This window comes from Mesocricetus auratus, unplaced genomic scaffold, assembly GCF_017639785.1.
Source record: "Mesocricetus auratus isolate SY011 unplaced genomic scaffold, BCM_Maur_2.0 Super-Scaffold_100020, whole genome shotgun sequence".
NCBI lineage: Eukaryota > Metazoa > Chordata > Mammalia > Rodentia > Cricetidae > Mesocricetus > Mesocricetus auratus.
In genome coordinates, this window is record NW_024429201.1 from 15,332,371 (window position 1) to 15,346,753 (window position 14,383).

Consider the following 14,383-nt stretch of genomic DNA (forward strand, 5'->3'; position numbering starts at 1 on the left):
CACCGACACATCTTCTCAATGTTTGCAGAGCCCTCCAGCTCCCTGGGATTTTCCTCTTCAGTTTTCTTACTGTGGTAAAATACACATAAAATTCACTTTGATCTTCTCCTCCCCCAAAGGTAAAAAGGAAAGTTTACCCAATCAGTAGTGCAGATTAGAAAGGAATACATTGTCAGGGTTGACAGCTGGCCAATTTAATGAAGTTACTAAAGGGCTGATCTTTTGGTTTTTTGAGAAAGTCTAATGTAGCTAAGGCTGTTTTTGGACTTGCTGTGCATCTGAGGACTGACTTTGAATTCCTGTTCTTCCTGCCTCCACCTCTCAAGTGCTGGGATTGCAGGCATTCACCATCACTCACTCCTGACTTCATCCTTTTAGAGTTTACAGTTTTAGCATTACGTACATATTGTTGTATATGTGTCTCCACCATTCATCCATTTCTGATATACCTTGTCTTATAAAATTGAAACTTTTTATTAAAAGTAATTTAATGTTCACTCAGTCCCTGACAACTGTTTTACTTTTTTCTGTATTAGTTTTGATTATGTGATATGTATTTTAGGATAATGTCCTTAAGGTTTCTTAAGGATATGCCTCCATCAAATTGCCTGTAGGCAAGCCTCTGGGTACATACATTTTCTTGACTAAAGATTGGTATTGGAGGGTCCAGCCCACTGTGGGTAGTGCCACCCCTGGGCAGGTGGTTCTGGGCTATTAAAAAAGCAAACTGAGCAAGTCAGTAAGCAGTGTTTCTCAATAGCTATGGCAATGAGAGAAATGCAAATAAAACAACTTAGATTTCATCTTACCCAAGTCAGAATAGCCATTTATCATTGAGATTGCAAACTGGTGCTGCCAATCTGAAAATCAGGTATGGAATATTCTCAAAAAGCTAAAAATAAATCTACCTTATATCCCAATTATACTACTGCTTGCCATTTGCCCAAAGGACTCCATACCCTACTTCACGGATACTTGCCATGTTCATTGTCACTTTATTTACAATATCTAGGAAATGGAAACAACCTATGCCTGTCAACTAATGAATAGATAATGAATGTGATATATATAAACAATGGAATGTGACTTAGCTGTGAAAAAATAAAATCATGAAATTTACATGTAAATGGGTGGAGCTAGAATATTGAGTGAGGTAACCCAGACTCAGAAAGGCAAATGCTACCGGTTCTCTCATCTGTAGTTCTTAGCCTGAAACTTTGAGATGTGAATACAGAACCTGGAGTAACCACAGAAACCAGGAAAGTACAAAGAGATGTTGGGAGATAATGGGTGGTCCTAGAGAGGGGAATAGAAGAACACAAATTATATGAAGGAGGAAATGAGAAAACGGGAAGTATTAGGAAGGAGGAAGGAGGTCAGTACAGAAGGAAAAAAAGGAAAGGAGGAACAAACAACACTAAGGATGTTTGAAAAGATGTAAGCAATCATATCTTACACTTACCTAAAATTGTATGAACACATATGGGTGTTTATGTATCATAAATGAAGTTATTCCACTTGGGCTAGCAGCTCCCTTCCAGAACCATAAACTATCTAACAAGAACCACAGTACCAGGCTTGAGAAACCTGATGGTGGTTTGAATGAGAATGCACTCCCCCTCCAGTCTTGGGCATGTGAACACTTGATCCCCAGTTAGTGTCTCTTGTAGTTCACCCATCGAGTGGTGTTGTGGTTGAGGATGTGTGCTCAGTTGGTACTCCTGCTACGTGCCTGCTGTTTGCTGCTACCATGCCTTCTGCCATGATGGACTCTTAACCCTTTGGAACCGTCCATGTCTTGTTTGCTTTCTGTTGCAGTGTGTGTGTGTGTGTGTGTGTTTTAAGAGCTCTGCTTAGGTATTTTTGTAGTGATCCTAAATTGAGATGTCTGATCCCCCTACCCCATTAGAATGAGGTTTTAGGAATTACACAAGGGAAATGCTCTTACCAGATTAGGAAAGATATACAATATTACCATGATGTAACTTTGATTACTTAGGGTAGTATCTGTCAAGTTTCTCCATTGTGAGATTATTATTTTTTCCTTTCTATAATCATTTGTTAGAAGCAGCCCACCTAAGCTGGTTGTTGGTGGCACACAGCTTTAGTCCCAGCACTTGGGGAGTCAGAGGCAGGTGGAGCTCAGTGGCTTCAAGGACAGCCTCATCTGCAAAGTGAGTTCCAGCACAGCCAGGACTGTTTACAAAGAAAACCTGTCTTGAAAAACCAAAAAATAAAATAAAAATAAAAAAGCAGTCCACCTTCAGAAGGGAAATTGGACCAACTAAGTTGGACCTCTGGGAGAGAACTAAGTGTTCAGGAAGAGATGTTTGGATACTTTGGAGATACTTCTTCATAAAGGTTTGCCCAAAATGTTACCATACTTCTGTATTTTTTTCCCTGTAGAACGACTTAAGTACTTGGCATGTAAAAGAGACTATGGCATAGAAAGGAAGGCTTATATCATTAATCTAAAACCATGAATATGTTAGTAAAAGAAGTCAATCAAATGTAGTCAGTTTAAACTTTTAAAATTTGTTTGATTTGTATAATCTTACTGAATCCTAAGTTTGTTTGTTTGTTTGTTTGTTTTTTGAAACAGGCTGTTCATGTAATTCAAACTTTCCTCCTGTTTGTTGAGACAGGTCTCTTGCTGGGACCGTATTATAGGCTCTTTAATATGGCTAACCTGGCTGGCCAGCAGATGCCAGGGATCCCTTGTCTGCTTCCTCATTACTGAGAGTATAAGCATGCACTACCACATCTGACTTTTTATGTGGGTTCTGGGGATCTAACTCATCCTTATGTCTGCAGGGTTGTGCTCCACTGGCTAAACAATCCTCTGCCTTTCTAGTTAAATAATAGTTTTTTTTTCAGGTATGTGTGTGTATTACTGAGTGTATGTGAAGGTCAAAGGACATCGATGGGAATTCGGTTCTCTGCTTTGACCATGTATGTTCTGGGGATTGAACTCAGTTCATCAGGTTTGGCCTCAAGTGCCTTTACCGGCTAAGCCATTTTGCCAGCCCAGTAAGTGGAATTTCATCATGGGTGTGTGGCATATATATGCTGTTCCATGCCTTGTGATAATTCTCCTATGTTAGAACTTTAGGATGATATGTTACCATAGATGTAATTTGTAGTTGTGAATCTGCATTTATTTATGTCTATTCTACTTTTGTGTATCCTATCACTTGTATTTCAGCATTCAAAACTATGAGCTGAGCCATGTGTTACAGTAGTACTTCTATAATCTCAACATTCAAGAGGCTGAGACAGGAGTATTGCAAGTTTGACACTATCTGGATTACATAATGATGAGAATTTCTCTATCTCTGTCTGCTTCTCAGCTACATAGTATTCCTCTCCTTCTGTCTCTCTGTCTTTGTTTGTCTCTCTCTCTGTCTACACACACACACACACACACACACACACACACACACATACACACACACACACATACACACACACACACACACACACACACACACACACACACACACACACTGCACATGCCAGACAACCCTATCTTTGAGCTAAGTAAATCATTAGCCAATTGGTAGCAATGGAATATTGACTAATATACTTTATTTACTTGAAATGAAGTCATAGGTAGTTTAATCTTCCAAACCCCATACAAGGTTAAAAAGGGGGCAGGTGAGTAACCTATTCTACTAACTAGAACATAGAATAAACAGCAGTACTGTTGTTACAACCATATAGTTAGTCATGATCACATTTAGAAAATGTCATTAAGCTTTTTTTGAGAGGGGGTGTCTAGACATACTTTCTGTGTATATCCCTGGCTGTCCTGGAACTCACTCTGTAGACCAGACTGGCCTCAAACTTAAGAGATCTGCCTACCTCTGCCTCTCAAGTGCTGTGATAAAAGGCTGCATCACCACTGCCCAGCTGTCATTAAGTATTTTAAAGATGCATATTAGTATTCTATAGAGAACTTGAAAAAAATGATGCTCACTCTTTCTAAAATTAAATATATACCTATAGCAGTTCCACTCCCATCTGCCGAAGAGAACTGAAAACATGCATTTGAAATATGTTGGGAGCAACCGTATAGTCCCTAGGTGACTGAATTCAAATGTTTAATTAAAAGATGGATAAACAAATTGGAGGAGCTGCCACTCATCAGTTAGAGAGAGTGAATTATTGACTAAACACAGATGAATCTCAAAAATATTGTTTAGTGAAAGAAGCCAGGCACAAGAGTATATGCTGTATGATTCTGTTTATTAGGAAATGTTAACCGAGGTCTAACATTAGATGTGAAGAGTGATTGCCTCTGAATAGTAGGGGTGTTGACTGGATAGAGGGCATAAAGGAACTTTTTAGGTAATGAAAATGTCCTGAAACCCCAATATAATTGAATATACTCTTTTTTTTTATTTTATTTTTGAGACAGTTTCTCTGTAGCTTTGGAGGTTGTTCTGGAACTCTTTCTGTAGACCAGGCTGGCCTTGAACTCACAAAGATCCACCTGTCTCTTCCTTCCGAGTGCTGGGATTAAAGGTGTGCAAATATATTCTTAAGATGTGTTTATTTCATTGTATAGCAGCTTCACCAAAAAACAAAAACAAAAAAATGTGACAGGAGAAAAGACTCAGTGGGTAAAGACTTTTGCCACCAAGCCTGACAACATGAATTTTATCCCTGCAAATTTTACTTTGGCCTCTAAGTATGTGTCATGGCATGTTCTTCCACCAATAAATTAATGTAAGAATTAAAAATGAAACAAAAATATGCATGTCTGGGTCCCGCATGCCAGAGCTTCTGATCTGATTTGTTTAGGGTGATAGCTTGGGCATCAGATTCTAATGTATAGTCATAATTAAGAAGTTAGAGTTCAGCTGGGATGGTGGTGCATGCCTTTAATCCCAGCACTCAGGACCCAGGGTTGCGGAGGGTCTCTGAACTGGAGGCCAGCCTGTATTGTTTTTCTTTTTTGGCTCTTTCTTTAGGGGGTGGGCCATGCCACCCAGCTCCTAAATAAATCATACAGAGACGTATTCTTTCTTATGAATGCGTGGCCTTAGCTTGGCTTGTTTCCAGCCAGCTTTTCTTAAGTTAAATTATCCTATCTACCCATTGCCTCTGTGTTTTTACCTTTCTCTATTTCTGTATACCTTTCTTTATTACTTATTCTGTGGTTTGCTGTGTAGCTGGGTGACTGGTCCCTGGAGTCCTCTCCTTCTGTTTCTCCATCTTCTCCTATTTATTCTCTCTGCCAGCCCCTCCTTTCTCCTGCCTCGCTATTGGCCATTCATCTCTTTATTAGCCCAATCAGGCGTTTTAGACAGGCAAAGTAACATAGCCTCACAGAGTTAAACAAATACAACATAAAATAATGCAACACATCTTTGCATCATTATAAACAAATGTTCCACAGCATAAACAAATGTAGCACATCTTTAGCTAATATTCTACAACAATTCTGTTCTACAGAGTGAGTTCCAGGACAGCCAGGGCCACACAGAGAAACTTTGTCTTAGAAACAACAACAAAAAAAGAACTAAGTTCAGTTGTAAGAATCATTGGTTACAGATAACTTGCCTTTGGATGTAGTCCATGATGAGTGCACTTGCTACTATAGACAGAGTTTCTGTTCCACCTGGTCCTGCAGCCATTTAGTCCCAAAATAAATACACAGAGATTTATATTAGTTATAAACTGCTTGATTGAGGGCTCAGGCTTCTCATTGGCTAGCTCTCTTAATTACTAACCCATTTCTATTAAGCTATGTATTTCCATGTGGTTTTGGCTTACCAGAGAATGCCCGGCGTGCTATCTTCCTGGTAGCTACATGGCGTCTCCCTGGCAGCTCCTCTCTGCCTCCCTCTTCTCAGTATTCTCCTAGTCTGGTAGCCCCACCTATATTTCCTGCCTGGCTAGATCCTACCTGTCCATAGGCCGGAACACCTTTATTCATCAATCAATAAGAGAAAACTGTATTCACAGTATACAAACAGGACGTCCCCCATCATGCTACACTTGTAGATTGACATAGATATGGTATATTGTCAACTAAAACACAGAAGAGACATTGCTATTTGTGATAGCATTTGATGACAGAAATTTTGATGAATTTTAAAATTTTAAATTTTAAAACAAAATCAATCTTAATATTCTCTTAATTTATTGGATATTTGTGACTTATTGAAATACTGTGCAAAAAGCAAAACAGTCTACCCACTCCAAATACAAGCATTGTATTGACTCCTTCATTACAGGACATCAGTCATCCCTGGCGTCTGACTAATCCATTTACTATCATATCTGTGAGAATTACTGTCAGATTTGCTGTTAATTACTGTGTCAGTTCCTTATTCTGTAAGGAAGTGTACTTTTCCATTTGAGTTCAGTAATGTGTAAAGATGAGCTTTAAAGAGGCATCTTTGCTGGGGAGGGCATTTTTAAACCTTTTAAAACTGTGTGTGTGTGTGTGTGTGTGTGTGTGTGTCTGTCTGTCTGTCTGTCTGTCTGTCTGTCTGTGAGTCCATACAGAGCAGTGGTTCTCGACTTTCCTAATACTATGACCTTTTAATACAGTTCTGCATGTTGTGGTGACCCCCAACCATGAAATTATTCGTTGCTACTTCATAACTATAATTTTGCTACTGTTATGAACCTTAATGTCAATATCTGTGTTTTCTGATGGTTTCAGGTGACCCCTGAAAGGGGTCATTGGACTCCAAAGGATTGAGAACCACTGGTATAGAGGTTTGTGCACATGTTAGTGTAGGTGTCCAGAGTTCAGAAGAGGGACTTGCAGCTGGAGTTGTGGGCCACTAGATAACAGATAAAATTGGTCCTCTGAAGAGCAGCAATTGCTCTTTAACTTCTGAGCCCAGGGGTATGTGTTGATATGGAGAGCATCCAACTAATTTGGTATTAGAGGTAACCGCAGATAGATGAGTGGTGAGGTCTGTGAGTGTCAATGTTTTATTGTGTTGCAGAGAACTAATGATCTAGCATTTGGCCAGGAAAGAGTTGTTGAACTAAGAAAGTTACATGTATTTAAACTAATACCTCAATGAAATGCTAGAGAAATTGCTGAAGTCCTGGGACAGGTCACTTTTATTTTTAAAGTCATGTGGAGGGAAGAACAGATGTATACTATCTCAAAAGTGATACTAAAGTGTAAAGAGAAACCTTTTCCTTGAGAGAAGCCTTCCCGCCAGCTTGGTTCTAGAGCCGCATCAGTCCCAAATAAACACACAGGAGGCTATATTAATTATGAAGCTGTTGGCCTTGCTTGTTTCTTACTGGCTAGCTCTGACTTAAGTAATTACCCCATTCCAAACTGCTCATTCCAAACTGCTTCATGCTGGAAGGGGGCGCTGTTCATACCATGGGGATCATGACAAAACTCAGAAAGCTGTATAAGTCCTTATTTTCAGGGTCTGTGAAGCTGTATCATCTTAGCTGTCTCAATTGTTGGAACACCTGGCCCACTGCTTCCGGGGGTCTTGGTTCATCAAACCACAGAAGCCTGGAAGGAATCCTCAGCTTTTCATTTTCTGTAGAAACATAAATAAAATCTCCTTTCCCAAGTAACATATCCTTATACTTAAATTTTGAAGTCAAGGCATTTTCAAAAGATATAAGTTGAATTAATTCAGCAGCATTTATAATCAAGTGTACTTTAGCAGTTGTTCCTTGCTGAGCAATCAAAAAACTGAAAAACATAATAGCGTACAGTATCCAGACTCTCTGTGTATTTTCCATCTTTACGTGGCTTATTTATCTATTATTACCCAATTTCTTTTACTTTGATTTATTTTTCTTTGAGACAGGGTTTCTCTTTGGAAATCCGCCTGCCTCTGTTTCTGCAGCAAATCCTATCGGCGGGCGCCACCACAGCCGGGCTGTTTCTTTTTCTCTCAATCTTACGTATATTTTTAAACACACTGTAAACCTTTAGAAGTTTTTCTTCATCCAAGTCTGACTTTACTGTAAATTTTTATGTTTTAATGGCCACGTGTCTTATCTGTTAAAACTGCAGATGTTTTAAACTGCCGTTTTTCCAAGATGGCCGGCATAAGCGTGATTCCAGCTTACTGTTTCAGTCTGACATCCAGCAAAAGCTGCCGGCTCAGAGATGTGGTCACTGCCACTTCCAGCTGTACGTATAACTTTTCAATTGTTAGCAGAGTCTCTTAAAAGACCCTTGCTGGGTTTTTTATTTTTTTATGCTGAGTCAGGAAAACTACCTTAAGCAAGCCATGTGAGTCTCTGCTTGTTGCTAGCAAAACAGAGCCCACCTGAGAAAATGCTGCTACTAAAAAGCCGTGCTTCTCTCTGTCCTTTTGTTTCTAGAATTTCTTTAAAGCTTTTGTCATTCTACGTGGAAATTCATCATCCCACTCCTGATCACCATTTGTAAAGAGAAACCTTTTCCTTGAGAGAAGCCTTCCAGCCAGCCTGGTTCTAGAGCCGCATCAGTCCCAAATAAACACACAGGAGGCTATATTAATTATGAAGCTGTTGGCCTTGCTTGTTTCTTACTGGCTAGCTTTGACTTAAGTAATTACCCCATAAATGTTAATCTAAGTATTTCTCTTACTCGAGAATAGTTCCGGGCTTCCTACCCCATGGCGTTACATCTTGACTCTCTGTGTTTCTCCTTCCCAGCGTCCTCCTGGACTCCTAGTCCCACCTATCTAGATTCCTATTGGCCCAACAGTGCTTTATTGACATAATCACAGGACTTCCCCACATCACTAAAGAAACTCAACTGATCTTCCATTTGAGTGAAAAATCAGTGACTTCCTAATTTGTTTGATTAGAGCATAAATCCTGTTTTCTGAATTAATTACTACTTGGAGGAATCTTTCTGGGAGAGTGGAGAAATTAACCTATTAGGAAAAAAAACCCACGCCCCTCTGTAAAACTTCAGAGTTTAAAATACAGTTTACAGATGTATCTGTGTGTTTCTATTGTGGGCAGTTTGTGGTCAAAGTGATGCAGGAAACAATATGCTTGCTTACTTTGATTCTGCTTAAGGTTCCATAACTTTAATGTAGCATACTACATGAAGGTATATTTATATGTAAGCATTTTATAAATGAAGGTGTTTCATATTCATAGCTTTAGATTTAATATTATAAGTTATTTTCCTCCTATTTTAAGAATTTATATTAACTGATTTAACTAGGGACCTATGCATTCCCGTTAAGCATTCTATTTCTGACTCTACTCCTAATCTCTATTTTAGTAGTTTTCATCAAATTCTGTAATTTCTTCAAAAACAATTCATGCTGAGATTAAGAAGATAAACGGTCCTTTTTGAAAGAGTTCTACCAAAATGTGAGTGATTTAAAAGTAAAATCAAATTTATCTGCTTTGAAATTTTGTTACTAAATACAGTTTAACAAACATTATTCACCTGTAAATAGCATAATGTATTTTTTCTTTTAAAAGAATTTCATGCAAAGATATTTTTAAAACTTTTGATTAAACTGTAGAAATGGTGGCAACTTCCATTTACTGAGTTGATTCCCACTTCAGAGATGCCTATGTTAATATTACTCAGTTAATAAAGTTTTTTGGTAATGACAATCAGTGCATATTAAAAACTATTTCAGGGCCAGTAAGATGGCTCAGCAGATAAAAGCACTTGCTATGCAGACTTGATGACCTAAATTTGATTTTTGGAATACATGGTGAAGGAGAGAACCAGCTCTTGAAGTTAATCTCTGACCTTCACAAGCATGCCTTTGTATGTACTGCACATGTACATACCATGGGGTAAGGTGGTGGAGATTAAGAAGAGCCTATTTTAGAAGATTGTGAGAATGTAACTTATTGGGATGGATCAATATGAAAGTTATTGTGATTCCGTAAAGGACAGCCTAAAACAGTTTTTTATATGTTTATGAGCAGGCATGTGAACTGCTGAGCCAGCTCTGCTTTCTAAACTCATTTACTGATTTTTTTTGTAATGTTCAATTTTGTGAAATGTGTACATGTATATTCATTTGTATGCATGTGGGTGTACATAGGTGCGTGTGCATGCACAAACCTAAGGTTGACATTTCTAGTTTTAACTTGATCATTTCTCACCTTATTCATTTAGCTGAACAATAAGGGTTGGCTAGATAGCCAGCTTGCTCCAGGGATCTCCTGACTATACTTTCTGAGCACTGAAATTAAAAACAGGCTACTACACCCACTTGATATTTACAGGGGTTCTGGTACAAAGTTTAGGGTGTTGAGTCCTTCAGTGTGTAAGGAAGGATAGAGACAGTGGTTTACAAAGTAATTAGTTGGCCTCAATGACTTCTTAGCTGTGGGAGGCCTAGATTAGAAAGCAAGGAGGTGGTAGTAAGGAGGAGCTAAGGCCATAGAAGCAGTTCTGCTCCTGTCTCTCACTGCGAGGAGCAGTGGATAAAAGCTTCTCATTGCTCTTACAGGTAGAGAGTTCTCAGTAGCCTTTTGTGTTTTTCTCAGCAGGTTAAAGGGGAACAAGTAAGCCTGTTCCATCATACGGAACACTTTGATAATATACCATTTCTTATATTGGGATTTGCTCTTTCCCTGTCTTAATTTACTTGCTCCTCCAGGTAATTTCTCAAACACCTATCTTTAATCATGTCTTAGCTTCAACCAATTTGAGGGACTGCAAACAATGACAGTGTTACTTATAGTTGTATTTATTAGGTTTTGAAGAATTTCTATAACATTTCCTTTGACTTGTATACAAAAGCACAGAGTTGTACATATTAAAGAATATTTCTTCTAGCTTCATGAGTACTTAATATTTGGAAAGTAGATGATACTTCAAAGATTGAAATTGAGTGATTACTCAGGATAGGTTTGAATGTATGTAAAAGAGGACTAAGATTTGTGTAAATGTGTTAAGAGGTTGGTTTAAAGAGGATCAACAAGCAAAGGAGACTTTCGCATGCTCAGGTGTAGGGACAGAACTAGGGTGTGTGGATAGTTTTATTTGAAACGGCAGGACAAAATGTGATTTGAGGTTGGATTAAGAGCAGTTGGGGACTAGAGAGATGACTCAATGGCAAAGAGTGCTTCCTGTTATTCAGTTCCCAACACCCACATTGGATGGCTCACAACCGCCTGTAATTCTAGCTACAGGAGATCTAACACCCTCTTTGGGCCTCTACAGGCATGCAAACACATGTGGCATATAAATTTAAAAAATAAATCTTTTGAAAAATTACAATGGAAGAATGAATGAAGACAATAAACATGGACAACTGGTTTGAGGGATTGTGCTACAGAAGGGAGCAGAGTAAAGGTCTGATAATCACTGAACAGAGTCATTTTCAAAGAGATTCTTTTTAAGATGGGAGGGAAAATATGTCGTGTTATATAGCACATGGTCAAACTCTGTTTGTCCATTACAGTTTAATCGATTAATTAGTTTAAATGTTATGATCAAGCTCAAACCCAATGTCTTGTAGATGCTAAGCCTAAGCTTTGCCCCTGAACTAATTCTCCTGGCTCTTTAAAAGTATGTCCAGTTATCTCTGCAATGATAGTTTTAACATTGCTCATGATTTTAATATAGCCACCTGATTTTATTCTCATTGACTCTTCTTAAATCATGTTTGATGAATCTTGGAAGTGAAAACAGTTCTTAAAAATTACTAACAGAAACAAAGAAGATTAGGAATTACTTTGGCATAGATTTAAACAGTAGAAAGTAAAGAAAACTGAAGGTATTTACATAAAGAAGTTAATCCTGCCTCAGGATCCTGAAAACCCTGTCAACTTTGTAATAGGAACAGATGAAATTCACCCACAGACCTTCTTTTCTGTACTGTCCTCTCTCCCCAAATTTGAACCGTTTTCTTTCTTTACTCCCATTTCTTCCTTAGGATTGTAGAGTGCTCTGACACAGCTCTTTAGTAGTTAATTCTCTTTGGGATAGTCAATGTAGTAATTGTAGAATGAAAGACTTTAAATAATTTGAAGGCCTTTTATGCCTTAAATTATGTCAGTCCTCCTAAATTGAGGTGGAGAATTCCACAGATTATTCTACATTTGTCAGGTTTCCTCAGCAGAAGAGTAAGCCAGATAGTATTTCTTCCATTAGAATATTCTTTTTTCCTGTAAGTTGAACTGTTTAATTTATATTGAAAATCTGTGTGGAGATTTTGACTTCTAATTAGGCTATAGGAAGATACAAAAGAGCTTTGGTTTCTAATATCAAGAAAACCCTACAAAACAAAAAAATATATAAATCAAATATATAAATCACAAGTACAAGAAGTACAAAAACCAGTGAACTGAGAGCTGGAGGGATGGCTTAGTGGGTTAGGTCACTGGCTGTTCTTCCAGAGGACCTGGAGACTGAGCCTAGGGCCTCGTGTATGCTAAGCAAGCTCTGTCTTTGAACAATATACACCCTCACTCTGGGTGAACTTTAGCCAGCTACTCAAAAGGTTCCACGCAAGGTTTATTTTCTTGGTCTCTCTTTCTTTCTTTCTTTCTTTCTTTCTTTCTTTCTTTCTTTCTTTCTTTCTTTCTTTCCTTCTTTCTTTCTTTCCTTCTTTCCTTCCTTCCTTTCTCCCTCCCTCCCTCCCTCCCTTCCTCCCTCCCTCCCTCCCTTCTCCTCCTCCCTTCCTTCCTTCTTCCTTCTTCCTTCTTCATGGTAGAGGTTTTGCTAGTACAATCTATGGATGGCTACCCACATCCTATTTATAAAGTTTATAAGGGGCTGGAGAGATGGCTCAACAGTTAAAGAGTACATTCTGCTTTTGCAGAGGACTGGGTTCTGTTTATAGCACATACATCAAGCAGCTTACAAGCTCCTGTGACTTCAGTTTTGGGGAATTCAGCATCCCCTTGCATCCATGTACACCTGCATGTATGTGCTACACATAACCTTACTCAGGCACACACTCGCATATACGCAATAAAAAGTAAATAAATTAAAAGGGTCTTTCTCTTTCTTTAAAAAAAGTTTATAATTGGCCTCTCTTGTCTAGATCATGTATATATTTGAATGTGACATAGTGACGTTCATTGCTTTATACTACTAATTTGTGTTCATTTAACTAGATTTTTCTGATTTCCTTCCAAACTCACTGGTGTGTATCTTTTGATGTATATTCTGTTCCGGAAAATGGTCATTTTTTGTTTATTTGTTAGTTTGTTTGTTTGAATATCCTGTTAAGTAAAACTGCCTGGTTGATTTTGAACTTCTAGTTTTGCCCCTTTTCTTCTTTTTGGTGTTGGTCGTTGAACATAGGCCTTTGTGCTTGCTAGCATAGCATCTGCTAGCCCCATTGAACTAGGGCTCCCACCTTCTGTTCTCATTTATTTGTGTCTTTCCAATAGAGGTGATTTTGCTGAGATACTCTGAGATTGTTGTTGTTGACAGAATTTGTTAGTCTGTCTACCTTGACACAGTTTTCATGTTGCTTTTAGGTGATCGCACTTTGCCTGGAATGCAGTGTTCTCTTGTCTGAGTTGACCACACTCTGAAGTCCTTGCCTGATTCTTGGTCTTCTTTCTTGACCTGTATAGTCCTATAGTGTTGTGGGACTCGGCTATTGGCCCTCTTTTCTGCCTGTCCTCATAGTCATCTCATTTTACTTTTTAAAGGAATAACTATAAGTAAATGACTTACAAATTTATATCCTCAGCGTGAGTATTCTCTTCATATCTGAATGCCCATATTCAGTTACCCGCTTTGGGTTGTATTCCTGTATTCTTTTAAGGAACTTCAGGCTGGAATTTCTAAACACAGGTATCTATCTCATCCTTCTTACATCCAAGGATGGACGTGATCTTCGCTATTTTAGGTTATGGCAGCTCCAGTCTACCAGATTGTACTGTCACATCTTTTATGGGGAGTGTGGTACCTTGTTTGAAAATAGGGTCTCCTTGTGGCTGCTTATGCAGGTTAGGTGGTTGGGGAGCTTCTGGGAATACTCCACCTCTGCCTCCTGTCTCCCCCATGGTGTGAATAGTACAGCCACTTTTACTACTTCATGTTCTTTACATGGGTTCTAGGGGTCTGAACTCCCAGTGTCAGGCTCTTGCTGCAAAACCTTTAACCCATCAAGCCATTTCCCCACCCCTTTATTTATTTGAGAATGTTTTGCTCTATAGTTATAGCTGACCACCTGGAACTTGCTATGTAGACCAAGATGGAATTGAATTTGGGACTTGGCTTCCCTCTGTACTTCTACGTCTTTTTAACACTAAATTCTGTAGATGAAAGAAAATATGCAAGTGTTGGGGACTTATTATCTTACCTAGTCATGTTTGGCTGTATTTGGAATCTGACATTTGTTTAAACAAATAGATTAGTTTCAAGACATACTGAGAAATCTAGAAATAGTATCAATTTGGCTACTCGGCTCATTTTGTCTTTCTATTTGATAAGACT

General features: G+C 38.5%; 1 protein-coding gene across 9 annotated transcripts in view; it reads left to right on the top strand.

Moving 5' to 3' along the window:
- The window catches only part of Erbin (erbb2 interacting protein), a 110,393-nt gene that overhangs the window by 12,486 nt on the left and 83,524 nt on the right, over positions 1 to 14,383 (top strand). For 4 of the 9 annotated variants that reach the window (XM_040729088.1, XM_021222847.2, XM_040729094.1 and 1 more), the window contains exons 1-2: positions 8,101 to 8,140; positions 9,233 to 9,324. The exons of 1 other annotated variant lie outside the window; for it this stretch is intronic. The gene's annotated coding sequence lies outside the window, so the exon portion shown is untranslated. Of the gene's footprint in view, positions 1 to 8,093; positions 8,141 to 9,232; positions 9,325 to 14,383 lie in introns of those variants that run through there. 4 more of the 9 variants (XM_021222839.2, XM_021222858.2, XM_040729091.1 and 1 more) reach the window with 3 other exon arrangements.